The following is a 25,954-nucleotide window of genomic DNA, read 5'->3' as shown; positions in this document are numbered from 1 at the left end:
ACTAAGACCATTTTAATTGTTTCCCTAGATTCTTCTATGTATAAAAACTAAACAGTAAGTTTGGGGTGTTTCCCCCTCACTCCCTCGTCTCCCAGCCACATATAATCCAGAACACAGAGCTTAAAACTCCATCTGTTTATGTTCTGCAAAATGCACATCAGTCAGAAGAGAGCAGGGATTTGGCATTTACATTTTATTAATGTACCTTTTATGGGGAGGAACAGCAGCTGTAACTGAAAAAAGCCCATGTGAAAGATAAATGATAAGGAGAGGGATAGGTGGCAACACTAAAGAGCCAGAGGTGGAACAACTGGAGGAAGCGCATACATCCGAACAGCATCCCTTTAGGTATTCTCCACTTTCACCATAGTCTTTTTCTTGGTCTTTTCCCTACATTTCCCCAAGATTTCATTGGGTATTGTTGACACGGAGCCAACTAAGTGTTAAAAACAATCCCTTAGCCCCAAACAATAAAAGCAAAATTCACAACAGGTGCAATGACACAAAGGCATCATCCTTGATAGAAGGCAGTAGACAGTACCTGAAGCTTTGGCTATAAACATAACCAAAATCATTCTGGAATACAGATGTGAAATGAGGCAATACTCAAGCTCATAAAATTCCTGCAAGATTCATATCCTTTAGATAATTTTTATCTGTCTGGATAGAAAGAACAGAGTCTGTGTGTATATGCTCTGCTTTTGGTGCTTATTTTAGGCAGGCAGTCAATGTCAATGCAGTAACAAGGGTAAGAAATGCCGTAATTTTCTTTTGGCATCAGCACACAGGTCAAGTTGCATTATCATTGTTCTGTAAGTTTCCCTTATACTGTATATGTTCACATTCACACTGAGCTGAAACAGCCTCAAAAAATTAGTGGAACAGGTGAATTTTCTTACTGCTGAGATCCTATTGAGAGTAGAAAAATAGATCTACACTGCTTGGTTGTTGCTTTAGTTTAGAAAAAAGGATTTGGAGGGTACTTGTGATAAAGTTTTTAAATAAATATCTTGCATTGCAACAGAGGTCATATCTAGCCATGATGGAAACAAAAATTCAGTAAATATGCTGTGTCATATGTATGATTATAACATGGAAAAAAAGTCTGTCTGTCTTACTTCACTAATGCCAACTCAGACTCCCAGCATTCTTTAACCAAACTGTCTCATGTTTTGCACTGTAACAATTAATTGTTCCAAGTTAAACCAAACCTGTATTGGAACTCTTTATATCTTTATTAAGCCACAGACAACTTTTATCCTAAGATTTTCATGTACTTCTGCCTTCTGTGGCTGCCTTATAGGTGAAAATACTAAAACATGACCAGAGTTATTAGCTGTAGTCTTTCACATGATTAGGACCTAGGTACTTATGCTGCTGGAAACTGATTTTCTGTGCTAGAATTTCAGTGACTTTTCAAGTGTTGTAGTCAGCTCTAGTTAACGGAATCGTTTGAGATTTGGCCATCCTTTATTTTTATGATGCAGCAGTGGTGCTTACATTCTTGCAACTCAGTGCATTGCTGTTGCTGGCTCACTCCTATCACAAATTTGCATGTTATTACACATGAGTAAATTGAATCTTGAGTATCCATTTTCTTCAGTGGTGTGTGACTTATCATATCCAGACTATATCAACTATACTACCTACAAAGATGCACGCAGAAAATGTTCTTGCCTTCCTCAGGGACTGATTCTTTTGGGAGAGTGAATTTGTTGATGCTTAGAACAGGTGGGAGTCTTTTACCAAACAGTCGTTTCTTATTCTCCCTTCCTTCATAATACTTATCTCCGCACAGTTCTGCCCATCCACAGATCTCAAAGCAGAGCAATTTTTGCCTTTTCCCAGTTGTTTGTTCCTTCTTGGATAGTCTCACTTTTCTGGGACTCCAAACTTTTCTTCTCTGTCCTTCCTCTTAACCCAAAAGTATGAAAGAGAAGAAACAGCTAAGTCACTACAGCTGTCAGTTTTGCCCCATAACAGGCTTTAAAAAAACCCTCAAACTGTTCACATTGGCATAGACCTTCCTCTCATGAGGCTGACTTCTGCTGGTGGCAGGAAAAGTTTGAAACTGTAGGAATATTTTATGACCAGTACCTTTAGACTATGACGTTTAGTCCTCTCAATAGGATAAGTTGACTTATCATGGAAATGCATAAGAACTTTGATTCCATGAAATGTGCTTTGTGCTCATGGTAAAGGTGAGTACGGTGGAAAATGTAAAAATGGTGGTCTTTCAGACTTCAAGATATAAAAAGATTTTTTCCATCTGTCCTTTGGATGAAATGTAATGTCAGGATTTTGCCCCCTTTGCAGAAGTACTTTGTCCAAACTGTTAGGGGAGTTATTTCAATTCAAGTTTATAATCGGCCTAGTTCATGCAACAGCTATTTCAAATACACGCGGTATTCATCATTATCTCTTCTGATCTTATTGTGCAATGTTGCTATGCAGCAGTCAATGACAACTGTGCTTCTGCCCCAGATGGTTTCCTTCATCTGTGAGCAGGATGAATCTTAATGTATGGCGCAAGTCCGGAAGTTTTAAAACAGCTAACTTTAGACCAGTAGTTGGTATTCCTGTTAGCTAATTTAAAGCTAACTCAGATATGGCCACAGTGCACTGCGGCCATTGTAGATATCTTGCAGCTGTCAAGCTATTAGGTCCTATCAATGTCAAAACAATTATGCAACTGGAGTCTGGAAGAACACTGCTGTCCTGTGATTGTCCCCCAAAGTACTTGTTTGGAGGTTGCTTAACGAGGTATCGTGTTGTCTCACTGTTAATTTTTTCAGCATACCATCATAAAGCTTGTCATTCATACAGGGAATTAATATCACAATTTAGGTATGTGGTATCTTTATCTCTGATCCAGATGTATCATAGCCATAACATTTTCCTTATATAGCAGTATTCTTAGACTACGTATATCTGCTGCTATCAGGATAACCACCTTGTATGGTTAAAGAGAAGATAAAGAATGACTGTTGCTAAATAAAGAAGAAGGGTAGAAGAAATGGGGCCAACAATAGAGCTGGTATAGAAATTGTTACCATAGCAATCTCTTCAGATGAGCTAGAGAATGTTTAATTGCCAAGCCCATCATGGTATGGTTTATAACTTGATTACTCAACTCACAGAGGGGAAGTAGTCATGGGGCATGCCTCAGAAATCTTATTCTCATCTGGGCTCCAAATGTGAACAGCCAGATTCAGCTTGATATGATTAGGAATAGCAGAGATGTTTTTGTCTAGACTGCAAGCTCTCTGGGATAGGAACGAGGCGCTCTATTATTTGTCTATAAAGCACCTATTTTGGGTGGTGTCCCTGAGCATCTAGTATAAATAATGACTTGGAGATAATGAAAACTAACCCAACATAAATCTGTGCATTGGTGACCAAACTATTGCAGTTTATTGAGAGGGTTTTGCAAGCCAAGGTCACCGTAGTGGCATGCCATGCTAATTTACTTTGTGATGTTTTCTTCCCCCTGTTTCTGACACCCATAGTCTTGCACCATTCAGATCCCCTCAGAGTGCGGCTGCGGGGCTCCTTTCTTATCCTCCAGGTAAGCCAGGACATCCCTCAAGTGGTTCCTACTTTCTAACTATCTCAGATTTCATTTTCATAGTCTCTTGCAGCCTAGCCTTTCTGTATTCAGAGGACAAATTCTGTTTCTAGTATCTAGATCCCTAATAACATCATCTGTTGAATATACTCTGATGCTGCCTCCTACACTTGGCAGGCACTCCACAAACATCCACAACACTGTCTCATTCCTTCCCTTCTACACCCTCTCTAATACTTTCCCTTGCTTATATGTCTACAGAAAACATGCCATTGAGTAGCCCAGAGGGGTGCTGTCGAGGTGGTGATTATATTCTCAGTTTCCAAGTGCATCTTGTCTCTCCATATCCAATTGACTGTCTTTCAGTGTACATACTTTTGGGGCATGGATTATGCTTGTTTAGACTGGTATAGATTGGTTCGACACCTAGCACATATAGGGCCTAATTGGTGCATGTATTCTGGAAGTATGTGTTACATAATGACAGAGAAGTACAAGTAGTGTTCAGCCTTTATGTAAAATTTCAGAAAGAGTCTATTCTACGTGATAGTGAAGACTTGTTAGATTTATTTAGATGCAATCTGAAAAGTTAATAGGAATCAGGCTGGTTGGCTCAGCTTGCTGACAAAGTCAAATCAGTCTTCCCTAATCTGCCACAACAGAACAGTAAAGAGCGTAATTCTCAAGTGTCAGTTAGGTAATTAATATACAGTCAAAACATGGTAGTAGTGATTATTTATGTGGTGGCATGAGGCAGAAACAGTCTCTGCAGGTGATGCACATTACACACATCCCACAAAGTGTGAAGTACTAGACCCTCCAGGATTTCTGTACCTGAGCATGCTCAATTGCTCATAGCTTTTCATCAGTTACCTGGCCTCTTTGGATTTTTGTAGTTTCAGTTTTAAAAAGCCCTGTTCGTTTTGCTTGCTAGATTTTCTAAAATCCCAACAATCAAGGTGTGCCACCAAAATTAAACCAGTTTTTTTTACATCACTTTTTTTACAACACTTTTGTATCTTCTGGACTCTTCCTTTCTTACGTCAGTGAGTGCAAAATTCACTGTAGCACTGGGAGCAAGTCCCACCTGTGCTAAGAGCACATCTGCTCCATACCAGTTTACTGCTTTCACCACCTGCATCCATGTTACAGAGGAACATCTGGATACTATTACAATTATAAAAGGTGCAGGTTTTATTCTCGGTGCAGGACTGGACTCTGATTTCACAACCTTCCTCAAAGAGTGAAGCTCAAGTAAATACATCCTGTCCCATTTATAATCAACATACACTTAACATCAATAAAACATAATGGATCTTTATGTTAATTATATCTTCATCATCATCAAGCATAATTGATGTAGTATTAATAATCACTGTTGCTAAAGAGTAAAGGCTATGAATTCAGCCCTCATCATGTGGGAAAGAATTGTGCTGTTTATGTCCTTTTCTTTTTTCAAGTAGCAAATTGGATGTGGATTTCTTTCTCTCATAGAGAGAGAAGAGATGGAAGGCATAACGTTAACTGGTTCTTGCTGACTTGAGTTCTGTCACAGAACAGAAGCAGACACTATTTATAATCCTTCAGAATTGTTTATAGAATCTATTCCTACTCTCCCCACCCAAGAAACAGTAGGAAAATGTCTACTGCCCTTGATTTGCATATGAGACTGAGTATTTGCATGTGCAGCAAGGTACAAATCCATTCCACAACCATGGCCAGATAAGGGACCGCAAGATGAATATGTGAAAGGGGACATGGAATGGAAAATGGAAAAGGCAAAAGTGATTTAACAAATTCCAACTGGGAAGGAGTATGAAGCTGTACCTGCTGCATGTGCTTCCTGCCTCTTTATGGCAGTATTTTAGAAATGTGAGAGACTGTTACTTTGCCAGAATGGACAAGGAAGCATAAATGTAACCACAATGTGAAATCCTTCAGGCATTTTAGCTCATTTACAAATGTGTTCACACCATTTTATCAGTCAGGCATTGCTAAACAGGTGTGACCGTTTCCTTCTGACATGCTTTCCCTGTTTCCTCCTTGTATGAGGAAACTCAGACTTTTTACTTCTGGCTATGGTTGTTTAAACACATAGAAGAGACGCAATCAGTTTGTGCAATGCAACTGTGCACTTGCTGAGTAATGGATTAGTAAAACCAGCATATTATATGTAGGCAGAAGCTAGGCTTTATATTGCTTCTTGAAAGACTGTATTTCCAAAATAGGTTATCACAGCACCAGATGATCAAATCAGCAATAACCTATCTGTGATATTGTGTCACTGCAGAGAGAGAACGTTCTTTGGAAATAACATTTTCTGGAAGTAAGGATCAAATCCTGAGCTTCCAGAGATGCCTGTACTCAGGCTGGAGAGATACATTGTAGTTTGGCACCGATCTTCTTTTTATCCTCCATAATTTTCAATTAAGGGTTTTGTTATATGGAAGACAATGATAGTGCATATATTCTGCTTTCAAATACATTCACTCTTCTGAACTGTTTCAGCTGTCCTCCTCCTTCCAAGGTTTTATGTACATCATCCAGACTGCTGTCTCTCCTTCCTCTTCTGTATGTAATGATAATGCTCTCTGCTAAGGTATGTACCTTTATACTGTCTAGGCTTCTGTCTTTTCCACTATTTTCTGTCTCTCGGACATCTTACCTTTACTCTTATTCCAAAACATGGACTGTGTTGTATTTGTATGAGATGTGAAGAGGGAATTCTCCATTTGAAAGACTTTATTTTTCAATTACATCAATGAGGTCTACATTAGTTATATATAATAAAAGATGCTATCCTTACCTATGAACTGTGCCTTAGATTGTCATGGCTTTAGTGACACTGTTTTCATCCTAATCAGGTTCAACTGTAAATCTGTTCAGAGCCTTAAGTAAGTATCTTTTCACTAAATACTTCAGCTAAATATCTCTCAAAAGCAGAGCAACTTCCTCAGCATGACTCCATACCATCTGCCTCCCTTCTCTGCTCAGATGTTCTGATTACTTCCACTACCTACAAATTTGGCCTTCTGTTTGAACTCTGAATGAATTCCTCCTCTCAGCATCTATCATACCTCTACCACACCATACATGTATGCCAGTGTTCAGATTTGCTTTAGCCATAATCCTGTCTGTGGTTGGTTTTGTCTTCCCACCTTTCCTAATGCAGTTTCTTTCTACGTGGCTTTCCATGCTTCCCCTCCTTCAAATTCTAGCTTGTGCAGAGCAGCACTGTCTAGATTCTCTCATATGCAAGAGAGCATAACCACATCGCCCACGTCCTCAAACAACTCAAATGGTTCCCCATTCAACTCACAAGCTGCTTCAAAAAAAAGCATTGCTTGATTTTAAAATTGTCTTGGGATCATTCCAGCCTTCTGCATGGACATCTTTTTCTCCCTTCTTTCCTCTGTTCCACTAATAGAGGCCTGTTATCTACTCTTACACTCTCCCATATTTGTCTTTTCTTCATTTTGTTTCTCTGGATCATGGATTTCCACCCATTTTCAAAAAGTCTTTCAGCACTGATGCAAATAAAGCAATATTAATTTACACCATTTTATTTCCATCTTTGTCTCAGATTTTCTCTTGTGGTTTTACATTTCTGAAGCCTCAGTATTTTCACAGTAACACCTATTGTTGTGAAGCACCATCTGGGATATGACTCTAATGAAAAAGGAGATACAAAATAACTTGGGTTTGGAGATATACTGGTGAGAAACATTTGCTTAACCATATGGAAATTGCATTTCTCTAGAGTGCAGACCTAAAGCTGAAACAGTAGGGATGTCAAGGCAACTCCCCAGAAAATTCTTAAGAACTCACACAATATCTTTTAAAAAGTCTGTCACTTTTCCTTTTTTAATGGAGAAGTTCATTAGCAAGTTAATGCGAAATGGCACTTTAAAGATGCTCCGCTGTAGCTTTGCTATGTTCCCATTTAAGTCCTTAGTAAACTATATAACTTTGAGAAGTGTTATGCCAGTATTGATGTTTTTGATAAGTCCACCCTAGAAATCCAAGGCAGTCATATTCTAAATTATTGCCATTCTTTGTGAATTAGATGGAGGATGTAAATGGTGTGCATAAATGTTGCTGTTTCAGGTCAAGAATTGTGAAATCCTAATCAGAGAAAGTTCGAATGAATAATTAAAAAAAAACCCAAAACCTCTTTATTGGGTAGGATGTAAGAACTGAGTCACAGTTTGCTTTGGTAGATTTTTGGGGTAGGAAGGGATGTGGGTTTTGTTTGTAAATAGAATTTAATTTCACCCACTGGAGGTAGAATTATGCAATTAAACTTTTAAAAAAGCTTCTGGCACAAGGATATTGCAGCACTGTAAAAAAGAGAAAGGACATTTCACACCCAGAAGTTATCCATATGGCCACTGACCACATGTTTGGTAGAGATGTGAACAATATGTCATTGGTATTTACAATTCCAGGTAGTTTTCTTGTATGCCATAAAAAGTAAATACTTAAGCAACAGTCTTTGCTGTGTAGATCTTTAATGGGTGTGGGAAATTCTCTTTATTTAGCCAGGAATGCCCATCATTTGCTGTCTTGGGAGATGTGTTGGCAACAGATGGGATCTCAAGAGCATTGTTTCACTGTTATTCTGATTGTTAAAATGCAGTTCATTTCATTCCTTTTTTTTTTCTTTCCTGCAGGGGTGAGAGGGACTGTGGAAAATAGGGGGAAAAGTAAAGAAAGCTAGAGAGAAAAAGAGAAAAGAAAATGAAATTTGAAAGAAACAATGGGATGAGAATCCCGAGAGAAATGTTGAAAAATATGGGAGAATTGAGAGCAATAAGTTTGGGTGGAGAATCCTGGCAAATATTCAGCACATAGAGGGTACTGTAATGGCAAACAGGGAAGAAATAAGAAAAACATACTGCTCTGAGTTCTGTGGTGTTTTTTCCCCCTTTTTCTTCTCCTTTACCTAATGTGCTAGGGATCAGTAGACATAGGGTAGTGGAAAACATACTGTGGGACCATGTTAATGGAACTAAATGCAATAGTGCAAGACATGGCACTGCCAGAAAGTGGCAGCTGACTTGGTCTTCCATCCAGCTGGACAGATATGGTACCATGTGCAGCTTAGCAAAACAAAATTTTGGTTAAAAACCTTTGATTTCATTCTTCTTTGGGAATTTTATTTAAGGATGTCCTGGGAGGATGTTTGGAGATTCTATTGTTGTTCAGAATATGGCATGCTGCCCACATCTGTGTGAGGTTTTTCAGCAGAACCTTAACACTTCCAAACAGATGTTTCAAAAAAATTACTTTTCTGAAATGCAATATGCACAGGTCTGACTATATTTTTGTTACAAAAGTCAAACAGATTGACACGTTGAACAAGGAAGGTAATGTTTTGAACCTAACATGAGACGTAATCAAGAGCATTAGTTTAAAAATCCTGTCAAACTCTTTTTCTTGTTTTTGCCCATAAGCCTTGTGGGGAGAGCCCTTTCCCTCTCTCCTCCACAGGAAAAGTCAAGAGTAGTTTTGCATCAGACAACATGAAAAGAGATAACACCTGAGCTAACGTGAAGGTGGCCTCACTATTTCAAAACTGTGTCAGTTCCACAGAAAATTGTGGCTGTGATTTCTCAATATGGGAATTGATTTGAGGACACCCCCAAATGCAATCTGTCCTTCACTGTTGAATTGATTTTCTGTTTTTTAGACTCCAAATTACCATTCAAGACATGTTGATAACTCCTCTTTTTTGCTCTTCCAAACCCATTCTCTAATTTGAACGTCTGGCAACTGGGGTATTTGAATATGAGCATTACCAGAAGTCTAGTGGTGTTTCCCTGTCCAGAGAAGGGAGGTCTATATAAGACATACCAGGTGACTGACCAATTACAATGAAAAATGAGAAAAATCATTATGCTGAACAAGCGTCCAGTCTGTCTCCTTGCCCAAAGGAGTGATGCAGTCTACCTGAGTCTTTCCCAACAGGTGTTTGTTTAACTATTCTTAAGGATGGCCAGTGATGAAGACACCACAGCTTTTCAGGTGATCTAGTCCAGTATAATGTTTTAACATTAGAATGATTTTTCCTAATGCCTAATCTGAATTTCTATTGCCACAGTTTAAATTTATGGAGGTCAGACTCTTCTAGTCCTTTTTGTATAGCCTTTTACATGTTCAGAGGTTGTTACCATTCCTAACCTTCTCACCCACCATCACTTTCTACAGTGTTTTCACTGGGCTGTGTACCTTAGTTCATTGAGTCTTTCTGTGATCATGCTTTCAGAATCACTGGTCAGCCTCATTATTTTCTCTTCACTGTCTCCAACCTGTAACTGTACTCTGTAAACACGGCTTCTTGCTTGTGCTTCTGTTTCTGCACTCTTGTGTTTACATTTTTTTGCAACAGCATGACATGGCTGACTGTATTCAGTTTGTGATCCACAATAAACCACAGATACTTTTCTGTAAGTTTCCGTTTGTCTGGTGTGTCCACATCTGCTTTAGCTATGCCATATTTTGAACGCCATCTAAAGTAGCAGTTCCATTCTGATATTTTCAACAGAGTTGGTTCATTTTTTCAAAAGCTTAGAAAGTAATGATGAAATATTTTTGTGGTCAGGCATATTTTGATTCATATCTGACTCCTTTCCTGACTTTCCCTCTGTATTCTTTGTGTCCTGAGGCCACCAGTGCTTAATGATTACAAATGAAGTTATGATTTTTGGAACAGAACCTGAGAACAGGCTTATTCAGTACCTTGAACTTGATCATTCTCCTTAAGGGATTTTATGGTGACATGCCTGAGGACTACTGAGACTAAAGGACCACCTCTGTTTTCTAAGTGCTTTAAATAGGCCACAATGATTAACCTACTCTGTCTTCTCCTAATTGTTTTCTCAGCTGATTGCTGCTGGGTGTATTGTTTTTTGATCTTTATAGGTTGGACCCAAACAGTTTTGAAATAGGTGCTCAGGAATGTGTCATTCTGAGAGAGGCACACTGGATGGAAGTACCTCCCCTTGCTTGTTTCTGTCACAGTTTCAGAAAACTCTCCTCATTCCTCGTGTCAGGGTTTTGTAACTCCTTGTTTCATTTCCAATTGGCCATCTTAAACCATTCAACAACTTTTGATAAACATTCTGCTTTGGTTTGTGCTTTGACGACAGGAGTCAATCAATGCTGCAGTAACTGTCAGTCATTGCTAACCAGTTAATAGGACATCAGGGGAAATCATGAGGACAAAGACTAATGGATTCTCTGCCATAGTCACAGGTCCTCTGCCTGGAGCTTGCATGGTGCTTGGAAGACTGTGACTGGCACTGGCAGCTGGGCAGCTCAGGAGTACTTCTCTATGATCTTGACAAGGAAAAGCCTTTTTAATAGGGAAAGATAATCACTACAGACATTCTCTTGCTTGCTCTTCTCTATTATTTAGGGAAAAAATGTTGTTTGATAGTAGTGAATCGTGCTGAAAGTATTTTCAATACTTGCCAGTTTAATGGATAGCCATCTCTCAAACATGGTACCACTGTGTCCTGTTGACCCAGTGTGAACAAACCTTATGGTTAATTATCTTATGAGTGTCTTGCAATATTACCAGCCACAGTGCATCCATCCTGAAGTCTTGGGAGTAGCTGCTGTTGCTGGACTAGCACTGGGGTGATTCTGCAATTTTTTTAAGGTCTGAAGTTCTTGAAGTTCTGAAAAAAGTAGATGGTGGTGATAAGCAGTACTTCTTCCATAAGCCCCATCCTGGTATGTCTGTAGTCTGCAATTGGCAGTTAGGGACATCTCTGCACTATCTTACATTAGCAGGTTGTAGCACTTCAATAAAATGTTTCTGAAGATTTTTAAAACACTGGTTTTGAGCATTATGCTGTGCTGCTGCTGTTTGGCACAATGACTGCTGTTGCATTGTGTAGACATGTGGCTTCCCTTTACTAGCTACTAGCTTACTTTACTGTTTGAATTTCAGCTGCAGCTGAAATGCAGAGGGTAGCATTTTAGCAAACTGTTTGCAGTAATATTTGGAGAATGTGAAACTGAAGCAGAGATGACCTCAGAGTCTAAGGAACTCTTGAGTCCTACCTAGTGATTGAGGTCACCTTTTCTGTAACAGCATGACAGTTCTGGCAGCTCTTGAGACTGTGAGAGCTTAATTAAATCCAGTGCAGAAATTGAATGGAAGAAGGAAGAGAACTAGACAAGACAAAGATATTCTGTATTAGCTGAACATATCCTGATCTCATCACCATCTACACATGATCTGTAAATGGTAATGAATATCATGTATGTTTATCATGGCGAGACAGTATGGTGGACATGCGAAGGACCAACCTAGCGAACGGCAAACAGGAACTAACTTTTATCTGCATATACTGAGGAGGCTTCCATCACTGTGGATGAAAGACCCTGTAGAATTCTTACATTTCTAAACAATAAACATAATAGTGTACACAATATTCCCAGTTTCTTCCTATTCAACTCCTTGCAACTATAGAACATAGGATAGGAGCTCTCTGACTGACCTGCTGTGAATCAGTTTGAGTCATTTCACTTCTCTTTATCTCTGTTTTTCCTCAACTTCTTGCTCATCCATTAAGCTTTAAGTTTTTAAAACAGGAACTTTCTCTTCCTGTGCATGTTTACCTTGTGCCTAACACAACGGCCTCGATCTTGGTTGAGGCCTCTTGGTGATACCAGAATACAAATAACAATAGCAGGAGCAGCAGAAGCAATAACAAAGTAGGTGGTTTAACCTTTGATGGTCTTTTCCTGAGACATCTCTAGGTACTGGAATACAGTCACTTATCCATTTATTTATTTTTCGCTCTGTGGTGACTTTGAGTTGGCATATTGTCATACTACAATGACAAGTCACTAGCAGTCCATGCATTGGCTGGCTCTTTTGGTCACTGATCATTTTTTATTCCATGTAATTGCCTTTCGTTTGCAGTTGTTATTTTAAAGGTGACCCCTAACCCTGCTCAGGGAAAGAAATAATGGATAGATTGAGGTCTGAGGCTTTCCTAGTATTACTACTCAGAGCAAGTGAATATTAGCAAGGGCTGGTACTGCTGCTCATCTGCACCTGCATGGAAGAAAAACTTGCAGGCTAGGGTGTGGTGGTGGTGGGTGTATTTTTTTTCCTGCTCTCCCTCCCACCCTTCTCCAGCTGGTCCCTCATCCTGCTTCTCTCTTGTATTTCAGTTTCTCCTGTACTCATTTCTGTTGTGTGGAATTTGAGGTTTCTCAATACACATTCCCTGCCCCCAGCCCGCACACTCCCCACGGACCCAGCTTCCTCTCGCACATTCCACACTGGAGCGTACCACTCCGGAGGCAAAATGGGCTCAGGGAAGAGTCCATCCAAAGCCTTTGTGTCCCAGGCTTGCTCTGTCATCATCCTCACCGTGCGAGAGCACTTTCACTAGTGAAAATGCAAAGATAACAGTTCTCATGGCACTGTGAATTAGAAATTCCTGAAATTTTTCCAACATCAGCCAGCAGAAAAGCAGGGTGATAGAAAACAAATGGTGACAGGAAGGCAAGAGGGAAATAGGGAAGGGAAATTTAGGGCTGTATAGGCTAAGGCAAAAAAAGAGACAGAAAGAGACAATAAAGCCAGGAGATGGGAAAAAAAAGCAGAAAGAGATGAAAAGCTGAGAAAATGTGAGGGCAAATCAAAGAATGAACAAATGAACCATGCAGGCTGTAAAATGAAAGAGAATGAAATTAAGTGCATGGAACAAATATTCGGATAGTGATCAAGGATAGAGAGCAGATGCTGAATATGAGTGAGAGCCAAAAACACAACAGGGATTAAAAAAATCTGTCAGAAGACTTGGGTAAATTCTCGTTCAGTTTGTATTTGGTTTGATTTGAGTAACCCATCCCTCATTTTCATTTCAGCTTGTCCTCTAGGAATCTGGTATATCCCACAGCAGATTATTTTATCAAGGGCTGTTGCTGGTGTTTTGCTTCTTATTGCTTTTTTAATCAGTACTAATTGGGCCTGTCATCCGGGTAGGTCCAGGATATAAGTGTTGTGACCTTTGTGGGAGAGGGTTTCTTCTATCGCTTAATGTGTTTATGTTTGAAATCTACGCTCAAACAAACAGTCATCCAAACCTGCCCGCATCTCAGAGTACACTCTGTTTCTGGGAAGTCTCGTGTTGCTGAGTTATCGTACTGTCACTCCCTATACCCACCCTGCAAGGGGGGAAACCCACAGGAAGAAAAATCAGTGTGCTGATGTGTAACTTCTGCACTAGGAAAGGTTTTTATATAGCAGTTCAGGGTGGCACAATGAGCAGCAAAAAGAAACAGGCAGAAAGGAACCGAGCCAAATACAAAGGTTTCTCCCTCATAAAGTATTCAAGACAGATACCATATAAAACTTCATTTATGAGCTGCTCCCAGTTACAAACCATCTCTAGATTGGCAGCAGCGCCTTTACCATACTGCTTTTAATAGAAGCTGTCTTCCTTTGGTACTGTACTTTTCCATACGAGCTTGAGGGGAAAGTAATTTAGTTTAATAGCAGCCACCCTCATTTTGAAGCAGGCCTTGATTTAAAGCCGGAAGTAATTAAATGTAATGAAGCCCTGAGCTTCTGCACTAGAATCAGAGCCATGTTATTCACAGCCATACTTACACGTCCTTGTTGCTAATGTGTCACTAGTCTGTTTTTTCCAATCACTGTGGCCTGTGTTCTTTGATTCCTGCTGGCTAGACTGTGGTACATTATCTGTGAAGGTTAACAGCTTTATAGTAATAGTCTGAAAACAGAGGGAAGGCTCATCTCAGGACTGGGGTGTTTATGAGATTTCTGCTTATGATCTAAACACGACTTCTTGTGCTCTATTTCTTTTATTGGTTTATGAAGCAGTGGACTGTCAGTTCCCAACTCTAAACAAAAGCCTTTAAGGCAATAATTCCCAAATTTCCCTTTCAACAGCAAAATTAAAAATAAAGGTGCCTTTTAAAGGAACTTGCATGCTGCTGACTATTCCTTCTCCTTCCCCCCCTCAATAATTTCATCAGATTTCTCTGGGTGTCCCTTGCTCAGCTTGGTATCTACATGGCTCCTTCTTCTGTTTGGCTTGTTAGCACTTCGGGGCAGGGAGTTTGGAAACTTCCTGAAGTCATTGGGAATTGTGCCATTGATTTGAACAGGGACAGGCTTTTTAACCTTGTGTTAACTCACTGGTAACAGTAACCAAACAAACCTCTCAGTGTCCCTTTCAACTTACCAAGATCCAAATATCAGATGTAATATGTGACAGAATCCCAAAAAGAGGGTCATCAAAACAATCAAATCATACAGGAATGCTGTGAGATCCACCCACCAGTGTAAATAACTCTGTGACCTCAGTTTCATTATTCTTTCTTTCTGATGTCAATATCTTCCCACCATAAAAGTGTACCATGAAATGGAAGACATTTGAGAAGTCTGTCTACCAGCATGGCTCTCATCTTCAGAGGTTAAATAAAAATATATCTTTCAGTAATATGCATGTATACATGTATGTGCATTTATATGCAGTGAGGCTACATACTGACTTTTATAAACTGTTATTTTTAATTTTTTACAATGTTGTATTAAAAGCAGGATCATACAAAGGGCTTTTACTGCAGAGACTCAGGAGAGCAACCTCAGCTATCTCCCCCTTCCTTCATCCAATGGATCTTGACTAGTCAGTCCTAGGAAGGGATTTTTTTCCATATTGTAATCATTAATAAGGCAGAAATATAACAGTGCCACAAACCCTAATCTCATTGCTCCTCTAAGTTGACTGTGTTGATTAGTTTCCCCTTACCAGGCTATCCTCTAAACAACACAAAGAGTTTCTTCATGCAATTACTAGAAAAGTATGGTCCCAATATTTTTAACAAGCAACTTTACCAAAATTACTCCATTAGGTTGAAGAACTGGCTTAACAATGTGTTATACTGCAGGGGTCAGTAACGTTTTATGAGTGACCAGTACCCTATTTTGGTGTCCAGTGCCAAACTGGGTATTTCCTTCCGAAGTTAGAGGTGAAGTATGCAAGTAGATCAGAGCTAATTGCAACACCTTTCTTCTGGCAAGGCAGCACTTCCAGCTTCTGTTGATTTCCAGATGGGCCAGCTGATGGGTGGTATGGTGACTCCATGCGGAGCTGAACTCAGTGGAAGCTGGAAGCTGCTACCTTCCGTGGATACCTCTCTTCAGCTTTTTTAACTGTCAGCTCTCAGCCACACACTAGCCTTCCTACATGGTATTCAGAATTGACCAATGTGCTGACTTTTTTTGGCCATGAGTGCCATGGGTTACTGATCCCTGTTTTTCTTCAAGTAATTATTTTTGCATGCTAATGGGTGGGACAGTGTGCATATTCTAGTGTCCTGTTTGAAAACAGTGAATTTTCAGAGCGGTGTTAGTGTGGGTTGACATTCACGTAGACTGCCTGTTATGCTGCAGGTTATTTTAGCAGTCTCCTTGCTATCATCCTGCATTCCTTTACCTTATTGCTTTACCAAAACAGGCCAGTCTCTTTACTTGCCATTCTAGAGCAAAGCTGATCAAATGGTACTTATTTGTATAGATGCTGATGGATAGCCAAGATCACGCCCTTTGCAGTAGCACGGTACTAGGGTCAGTTTCAGGCCAAAAAAGCTGTAATTATTGCACTGTGGGCCACATTTAAATGAGCTTGTCTCATTTACTTAGTGCCTGCTTGAGATTAAAGCTCTCTTAATGTAGAACTGAAAAGATGGCATAACTCTGCAAGGCATACATGTAGTTCCTAGATGCATATTCTATAGTATCGCTCATATTTAGATTTTTTGCCCCCCCCCCCTTTTTTTTTCTGGCACAGGCCATACATTTTAAATAGACTGTAAACTTTCTTTAGAAAATACATGAAAATATATAGAGTTAATAAGGCATCCATGAAGCAAGAGCATTCTTCCTTTCTAGGTTTGGAATGATCCTTGCGAAACCTCGTTTAGTTCCCAGCAGACTTGTGTATTTTTTGCATACATGCAGAACAATTACATTTCAAGGAAAGCACTCTATTATGGCCTTGTTACTTGACAGATCTTCTTATTGTTTCTTCCACCATATGTAGAGATGCCTTTCCAATTCAGTAGATCTTGAAAGATCATTCAGAGTAGTAACATCAAAGCATACCTTGCATAGCAGTGGAGACCCTTGTCTTTGAGACATACTTTGCATCTCTTAAGAAGTGACAGCTATGCTCTCCACAAGAACACACAATTGCTTATCTGGCCTCCTGTAAACAACATGCCCCCCCCCCCCCCAACAGGCTCACTTTCCTGTCTTCACTAAATACAGGAAGGCCCTGCCTGCCAGGCCATGGCGATGGCCCCAGCGCAGCACCTGACTGCCAGAGCCCCATTCTCAGCAAGGCACAGCAGACACCTACATGTTCACTAGGCACCTGACAGCGTATGCGGCCTGGAAGCACCCTCCATCTTTCTGATTTCACAGTAGACCAGTGCTGTGAGTTTGTGAACAGTGTGAATGGGAATTATACCGCAACAGGTAACAACCTCTTTCAGTCCTCTTCGTCCTCTCCACAAAGAGAGCTGGATGTGTTTTGTGTATTGTGGGGGCAGTGTGCTCCACGTGCTGCCCCGCAGCCTCCTCTGCCTACTCCGACACAGCAGAGGCTATTGGAAGCTGCGGGGTTTAGGAACCTGCCTGAGCTATCAGAGGAAACCTCTGGTCTCTGGCACAACGTGGCAGCCCTCAGACGGGCAGCAACCCAGCCCAAACCCGAAGTGAAGGTGGCACCACCAGAGGCGTATGCATTTGCAGTTTTTAAGTTTGTGGGTAGCGTTGAGCTTTCAACATAGTGTGCAAACTTTCACTGGTTTTATTAATTACTTGTTCTCAAGTTTGCACGTTTTATTATATTATGTTAAAATTTCTCTAAGAAGAAGGTATGTTTTTTAAACCCCTGTGGATTTTTAAATTTTTAAACTCCTATGGATTACATACAATGTAATGATACAGCATTTATCAAGATACAGTTCCTGTAACGTATTCCTAAAATCTGTCATGAAATCCATACGTTTTCATGAAGTATACATATAAAATGGGTAAACACATACAGGAACATAACAGCATATCCACTCGTATCTTGTCTCACCTGAATAATTTCAAGTGAAAAATGGTGTTTATTCAAAAGCGATGCAAATTTTCATGAAACTGCTTTATGCCTTTCATGAAATTTGTAAGTTGCAATATGCACTAAATTTCACAGCAATATTTGTGATATTAGATACTATTTGTAATAGTCATGACATTATTAGCTACAATCTATTAAACAAAGCATTACGCATTGCAATCACAAGTTAAATTTAATCTGATACAATTAAGCTTACTATATATAAAACCAGTTCTTAAAAATGAATGTATTGTCATATTTCACAGTTAACCATGAACATCTATCTTTACTCCTCCAAACTGGAAGGCAGAAATGCAATCCAAACCAAGTACGGGAAAATAAAACCCAACCAGCTCCTGTTCTCAAAGTAGCAACACAAAGCACCTAAAAATACTCCTCCGTATGAGCATATTTTCTCAGTTTGGAAAAAAAATAATCTCCCTCTCTCCTCGTAGAGCGTGTAGAGCTCTCTGCACTTCTTGCTTACTGCACAGCTTTCCACCGGCTGCTGTAAACTTAGGGAGGTAGTTTTGGCTGCTTTATCGCAAGAAAGCACTGTATTTTGTTGAAGTCTTTCCCACACGGGCACCGTTCCCTCCGCTGCTTGGGCAAGAGCTGCTGTGCAGCAGGTAACTCAGGCCAGGCCGCCGGGAGAAGCGACACGAGGAGGGCAGGGCTACGCCAGGGATTTCCGCAGCCACGACAGGGATGCAAGGATGGGTAACGATTCTCGGTGCGGCTGATGATGAGGCCGCGGCTGGCGAGCTTGCAGTGCCGGACCACGGCCGCAGCTTCCCGCTGTGGCCCTGGCAGCGAAGGGCAGCGTCCGGCAGCGCCCCAGCCTGCGCGGCCCCGAAGGTTCCAGAAGGTTCCCCCCTGCTCCGCAGCGGGGGGCGGGGCCCGGCAGCACCGCGAGGCTGGGGCCGCCCCGCCTCCCTCTCCTCCGCAGGCTGCTGCCTGTGCGCGGCTGTGGGGAAGAGGTCGGCCTGGCTCAGGCGGGCGCTGTGGCGCGCTGTGGCAGCGAGGGCCGTACCAGCCAGCCTGCGGGCAGCACTGCCCCGGCTCACCGGCGTCGTGGCTGAGGACAGCTCCCAGCCAGGGTGGCCTCGCAGCACTTCTCTTTGTCCGCTGGCTGCGTCCAGAACCGGCCCAGGTAAACCTGCCTTTCACCTGTCCTGTGGCCTTCCTGTGCTGGAAGCGTTATCCTTGCCCGGTGCCATTACCTTGGTGCGTGAGGCTGACACTTGGGGTGCTGTGGAAGCAGGAGGTGCGGGTGGGTGAGGAACACGGCAAGGGTTAAGCCCATCCTTTACAATATGGCTCAACTGAAACGCCACTTTGCTGCTCTCCGGAGGCGCATTAGTGGGCCTGGAGCTCATGTGGCCTCGGGGGGGTGGCTCTGCCATGGCAGAGGAGGGCCTCCGCAAGGCTAGGTACAGGTGACTGAGCTTCACCCTTGGCTCGCTGGCAGCACATGGGCATGGGCTCCCGAAACCTGGGAGGAGTGCGTGGGTTGGGCACAGGAGCAGTTACAGAGAGGGGGCTTAAAGTGGAATCTGCCTTCAGGTCAGTTTGTCTTTTCCCAAAATAAGTGTGTGGGCTACAACCAGAGTGGTTTTATAGCAGAGGAGAACAGCACGTGTTTGATACCACGTCAGCATTGGTAAGAGTACTAGAAAAGGGGTATGTATATAGAGTAACTGGGAAGCAGGGAACAGGAGGGTTGTGTTTTCTTCGACTAGGGAATTCTTTTTTTTTTAAGTGCAAACGCTGAAGAAGCTTTCTGCTGTAGGCCCCCAGGGGGCTCCTCGCGGCGGTTCCTGGAACAGTGTACCAGGGCGCCGGGGGGGGCTCGGAGTCAGCAGGGCAGGCAGGCTGAGCAGGTGCTTGACACCTGATCAGTCACACGGGCTGTATGAAGCAGACGGTGACAGAAGTGGTGATCCATTCCAGCATATTTAAAAAAAACCCTATAGATCATGTATTCTCTGACTGCATACTGTTTCTGAAGGCAAGATAAATCATCTTATACCTGGGTCTGCTTTAGCTTTTTAAAAGAATGTACTGAGTGGTTAAATATCTTAATAGCAACTACACGCAACCCAACAACTGATGTTTTCATGATGATACAAAGCTGTTAGACCTGTTAAAAAAAATCTGATAATGTAATCCCCTTAATAAGTTAAATTAAAATCATGTAGGTACATGATGCAAACATTGTAGTTGTTTTCCCTGTTTATAGCAATCTTACAGCTGTTGCTTTGCTGGGATTAATTTGTCTCCAAGGGGTTTCAACACTATCCTCCCCAGTGCATTATGAGAGCCTGTAATGTCATGTAATCGGGGCCATATTATTTTTGTCAAAATCTCTGAGAGTGATGTAAGAGGAAAAGGAAACTAGCTAACTCCCAACCATTTGACCAAAGGTTAAATTAGTCTTGGCCTTCTCCCAGCTGGACCTGAAGCTTTTCAGTCAAACATTTGTTCTATCCTGCTCAAAAAAATTTGATGTCTTTTCTTGTCTTTTCTCCCTTGTGTGTTTTTTTCTTGTTTGTTTTTCTTTATCAATGTCACACAATTTCTTTAGTGTTATCCCCTTATTTGTTGTGGAACACATCACTGGGACAACAGATGTCACCTACTGGAAGGTCTGACCTTTGGTCCGTAATTCCTATAGATGCTATGGAATGCCATGGGCATTAAGATTAAATTTTAAGTAGGTCATATTACACTGTGCAAGAAAACTTGTTGTTATTTTTATTGTGTATAGTAGCTGCACAATTTCAGTCCAATCCAGTCCAAGTTGCCCCAAGCATGGCCCTTTATAACACTGCAGAAGCTGTTTATCTGCTTGAAAGATGCTAGAAAATCTCACAGCAGCAATGTTTTGTAGGTGGTATAAAAGTCTCCCTGCAGACTATTCCAGACCATGTACAGTCTGAGAACCTTCCGGTAGTACAGAATAACTAGCATCTGTTGTGTGTGTATTCTCATGTCTATTTCTACGTGCAGTGATGTATTCTGGTTTGGAATTGGTTTTTTTTTTTACATTTGTCTGTACACATTTAAGGCAAAAGATGATAAGGTTTTTGAGGTTCTTTAGGCTGTTAGGTAAGAATCTTGATTTAATTGCAAAAGGCTGGTATTAAAGTGTTTTGTTCTATGTTAGGAGCAAGTAATGTCTGAAAAGATCAGAAAGAACATTGGTCTGGCCTTTAAGAAGTCTGGATGCTTATCACCATTCTTTGGTGTGGAGAATGGTTTGGGCTGCCACAACAAGAGATTTCTAACCAGTCAGCTGGACTAAGACAGTCATGACAAGAACAAATTATCTGCTGCACTGAACTATGAAACAGATTCAGAATGGGAATGAAGCAGGGGAATGAACAGGAAAAGAGGTGTACTTGAATATTAAGCCTTGATGAGAGTTCAGAGATGTTCAGCATTTTGCAAAAGTTCAAACTATTTCTTAATGCATGTGACTTGTATGCCTTCTTTTAAATGCTTTTCTGCTCGTGTCTAGTTATATTTGAAATACTGATTGACTTTTCTTTGTGTAATCTGTAATTAAAATCCTCACTATTTTGAAAAACTGCCAGAAGTCCAAATCCCATTAGGGGCCAACTCAGAGATAGGTATTTTGGCTGCTTAAAGAAGAGAATCATAATTTAAAAATGCTATTTATATACATCAGAGTAACACATGTAGATATTAGGTGGTCAAACAATGATGGTCATGTAAAGAATGATTAATAACTAAAGAACTGTTATAGTACTAATCCTGTTAAATCCTTTGTTACACTAATTAATATATTCTAGTGTTCTCTATTTCCACAATGCTTTAAAAAGCAAAAAGTATAGAAGTTATGATCTATTTAGATGGTGTTGCTTTTCTGCTAGTTAAACCAATTCCTGAATGATAGATTTGGATGGGAATCACCAGCAACTCTTAGAGAAACATTAAGAAAATAATTGAGGCTCATGCATTTGGAAATTATACACGACTTATATATTGATATGCTACTGCCTAATTTAAGCTTCCAAATAAAGTCACAAGAATTCAGTACTAGTCATGTACCTTTTCAGATTATTTAGGAGAATCTTTCAATCCTTGCAAGTGAAGCTGCAATTAATTAGTGTTATGTATTGCTGTTTGCTAGTTCATGTACTCTGTATATGAGCAAAGATAGTTCAGAGGTTAATTTTCTTTTCCCTTAGCTCTGCTGGGTGGACTGTGGCCACCCCATGGGAAGTAAGGATTCAAAAGTGACCTTGTAAGTTGTTCTCCTTGGGAAGAAACAAGTTGAGAGTCTGGCTGGGGGATGCTCTCCACCCTTGGGAAGAACACAGCTTGCATTGCATCACTTGTTTGCACTGGCTCGAGCATATTATTGTAGTTGTGAAGGCAGTTGAATTGTCTGTAATACCTGGTACCTTCTAGGAGGGTATTGCACTGTAATTGCACTGTAAAAAGAAAATACCAGGGGCTAAGAGCAAGCAGCTAGTGTGACTGTATGCAGTTTGTTCAGTATTAGATAGCAAAAAAACAGTACTGAGAGTTGTAACAAAAGAACAGAGAAAAATAACATACAGGCTGGCATAAATCACACTATGTAAGTGCTTAGGTGAATAAGGAACCAAAAGAATAAGTGGCAAGAGTTTAGGAAAAAATGTATCATCATTAATTCTCTGATCAGTTTACAAAATCAGTGGTATTTCGGATGGTGATTATCAAGAACACAAAATGAACTTCTACTGTTTCTGCTTAAGTGTTTTCTCTCTATATATGTTTTTCTAAAATTACAGCTTTTACTTAAAAACATGCATTTTTTAGTTTTTTTTTTTAGTTCTGACATTCTCAAGGCATTGTTGTGCCTGTGTTACAGTGCAGTTGTATATTGGCACCTTGATGTTTTGAGTCCTCAGGATTTAACAACAGAGTTAGTAAGAGGCTCTAATGAGCGTTCCCTGAGGGTAATCCAGCATGTTACATACATAGTTATGTAACTTTGCCATCAAATCATCAAAAGTTTTGAGTTTAAAAAATGAAGCACTGAATATAATTTGAATTAATCTAGGTAAGGATGTAATTTTCAAATAGGTTCCTAATTTAGGAATCTTGGGCAAGATGAATCTCACCCTAAGTTGATGTGTCTATGCTGCAGGTGCTGACACCTGCTCTGTGGGTCTAATCTCCCATTGCTGTCTTAAGAGATCTAGTCAACAGGGTCAACAGAGTCTAGAGAACAGTTCATCTCAACCTAGAGCTCTAACCTGTATGCCACTGCTTGTGCTGGCTGGACCTCTGTTGGAAAACTCACGTAGCGGTCCATCTCTAGACTCAACTTTTCAAAGGTTTTTAGTCAGGCAACTACAAATTGGTGTTAAGCACAGCCAGCCACAAACTGATGCCTCATTGCTTCCTTGAGTTAAAGCCTCGCAGATACCTAAATACCTATATATCCTAGGTTTTCAGAGGTGCTGAACACTGTCAGTTTCCAGTGAACTCAGCAGGGATGAACAGTGTTTAGGTCCTCTGCAAGCTCACCTCCTGTTGTGGGGAGCAAATGCAGGAATGGGGAGAGAAAGGGAATGCAAGGGATTGAACTGTATGCAGCCAAATAAAAAAACTGCAGCCTGAACATACATGTGTGTGTGTGTGTCTGTCTGTCTGTGTAAAAATAAATAAATCGGTAATTTGCAGGCATATTTAAGTATGGCGTTTGCCACTTGGCTGTGGAGAAACAGGAAACAACACAACAAAACCACAGTAAACTGATACAAGTACTGAAAAGCTAATTTGTCTGCAGTCAAACCCTGGTGAAAGTTGATGGTATTATTTATTAACTGAGAGATCCTGCGCTGAGTCTAAATATGTAGAAATGAATGGCTGGTGTGGCTATTTGTAACAAGAAAAATCACACCCCCCATACCTAAGGTCTTAAAAGATCTAAGTTCCAAAGAATTTCAAGGGCTTTCCCCAGCTCAGTTTGTCAGAAAAGTATTTAAATTCTACTCTTACACATCTTTAGACAAATAGAATTCCTTTGTAAGAGTCTCGTCAGTTCTCTGTGTATGTGTTTGCATGTGTTAATTTTTCCATTGCAATAGTATAATTACAGTGTTTATATGCAAGAAACACGGCTCAGGAAAAAGCCAGTACTAAGTAGAGCACTGTGCTGGGAGTGAGGAGATCTGTGCTTGGTCCTAACCTTTGCAGCAGATTTTCCTCTGTAATCTCGGGATGAGTTGCTGCATTTGTTTCTCTCAATTAGCTCCTTGTCTGTAAAATGGTAATAATAATTATTTTCTTTTTTCCTGGCTTTTCATTTTACTTTTAAAAGCTTTGAGGCCTAGACGAAGTCTATGATGTTTGTAGAGGACAGTGGGGCCCTGGTTTTGATCAACTGCATACAAATAATCAGGTGATCAATTAACACCTTTTTCTTTTTTTGTACCATGAAGGAGGATTGACAAAGATGATGCAAAAGAAAGCAAATATTGTTGTCCCTGCAGGACATTGCAGCTGAAATAACTTGATTTTATTAGAACAGTTTCAAAATGGATGCTTACCTTGTAACTGTAACTCCCTCAGTTCTTGTAACTTTGATTTGTAGACCATCCAAAGCCTGTTTGTGTTGTAAATATATTCCATAGGAAGTACCCATATCTGCAGTCTCATGAAGAGAGGACAAGTTTCTTTCCAGGTCTGAACTTCTTGCACATCCCTGACATAAATAAGCAGCTGAAGCAAATTCATGGTTTTGGATTCTGTATAGATTCTGGAAATTCTGAATATTGTGTGAGGTTTATGTAGCTTGATTTCTTATACACAGAGGAACCTTTCCATTTAGATTTCTAAAATAATGCCACTTAAAGGACAATTGCAGAAGGTTGTAGAAGAGGGGCTGTGCAGGAGATGTGATCAAGTGCATGACTGGGAGGGAGGCATGAAGCTGTATGAGCTGTGCTAAGGACTGTGGGGGAAAGAGGAAGTGAAAGCCCATTTAAGCCACCCACTACCCCTTCCCTTCCGTAAATTTCATCCTGGTTCATCAATTTTTCTCTCTGCTCAGCAGCATCTGCAGTTGCTCAGATACTAATTTGCCTGCGATTGCAACAGGAGATGGCTTGTGACTTGAGCTAAAGTAAGCAAGCATGTCTTCCAGAGCTTTAATAACGTTCAAAGCAGGGAAAGACTCGACTATGGATAGAAACCTAGCAAGTCTTTGTGATTGTTTATTTTTTATTTTAAAGGTTATAAAACATGTTTGAACAATGAGTTCTGAACATATAGTACCTTCGCTGCTGCTTAATTTCCCAATAAAAATAGATTACAAAATTATTTGCTGTAAAGGTTGATATCTGTAATTGGAAAAAAGGCATGTTGGACTGGTTAAGATAGGCGGGTGCAGATGAGACTAATAATGACTTACTGAACAATGGCTGCTGTGACTGAGTCCGGAAGGTCAGTTATGTTTGCTGCCTTGGTTCTGCGGTCTAAATCACCGAGGAACATAGTCTAATGAGGAGCTACTGCCCAGCCTGCCCAGTGTTTAATGGCAAAGCTGGAAAATACTAGCAGAGACTATATGCACAGTAAAGTTAAACATTCAGTGCTTTGCCTCAGCCAGAACCTTTGGAGAGGCACCATTTACTCCAAGAGGAGTAGGAATTAAGAAGGGAGAAAGAAGTCCATTAGGGAGAATAATGAGGAAAAAAAGTTGATTGTCCTGAAACTTTGTATAAAAAGAAGACAAATTGGAAGAAGCCCATCAGTTTGTTTTCCTTTGTCAGGCAGAATCTGCTGGTGGCTCAACACACTGCTCTGCTCTGTGCAATGTGGTTCTTGCTGCTGAACACAGCTTTTAGAACTAACGCATGAAATCTACCTTTGTTCTTCTGAGCTTTGTGTACACAACAGCTGAGAACAGCATTTGCAGTGACTTTGGTTTGGTGACTGTATTACTACCCCAAAGAGACAAATAGTAATACAGAGGAAAGCATGTTTTTTTCCTACTTAATTTTTCAAAATTCTAGAAGCATCATGAACTCTCTTGGCCGGCACATAATCCTAAAGCTTTTAGAAACTTTCTGCAAAATGCCCCCACCCAGACAGATTCTGCAGTCCGTAGTATGAATTTTGCCTGAAAAAGAATAGGGCCCCAAATGTTTGAAACTGCATGCTAGAAGGTAATTAGTCTTCCCAGAGAGGACATTGT

General features: G+C 40.6%; 1 long non-coding RNA gene across 1 annotated transcript in view; it reads left to right on the top strand.

The window, feature by feature from the left end:
• Positions 1-18,794: 18,794 nt before the first annotated feature.
• Positions 18,795-25,954, top strand: part of LOC127020435 (uncharacterized) — a 68,427-nt gene continuing 61,267 nt past the window's right edge. Inside the window, exon 1 of the long non-coding RNA XR_007767082.1 lies at positions 18,795-18,886. This is a non-coding gene — a long non-coding RNA (uncharacterized LOC127020435). The remainder of the gene's footprint in view (positions 18,887-25,954) is intronic.

Source organism: Gymnogyps californianus, chromosome 11 (genome assembly GCF_018139145.2).
Source record: "Gymnogyps californianus isolate 813 chromosome 11, ASM1813914v2, whole genome shotgun sequence".
NCBI lineage: Eukaryota > Metazoa > Chordata > Aves > Accipitriformes > Cathartidae > Gymnogyps > Gymnogyps californianus.
This window is presented reverse-complemented; position numbering and strand designations above follow the sequence as displayed.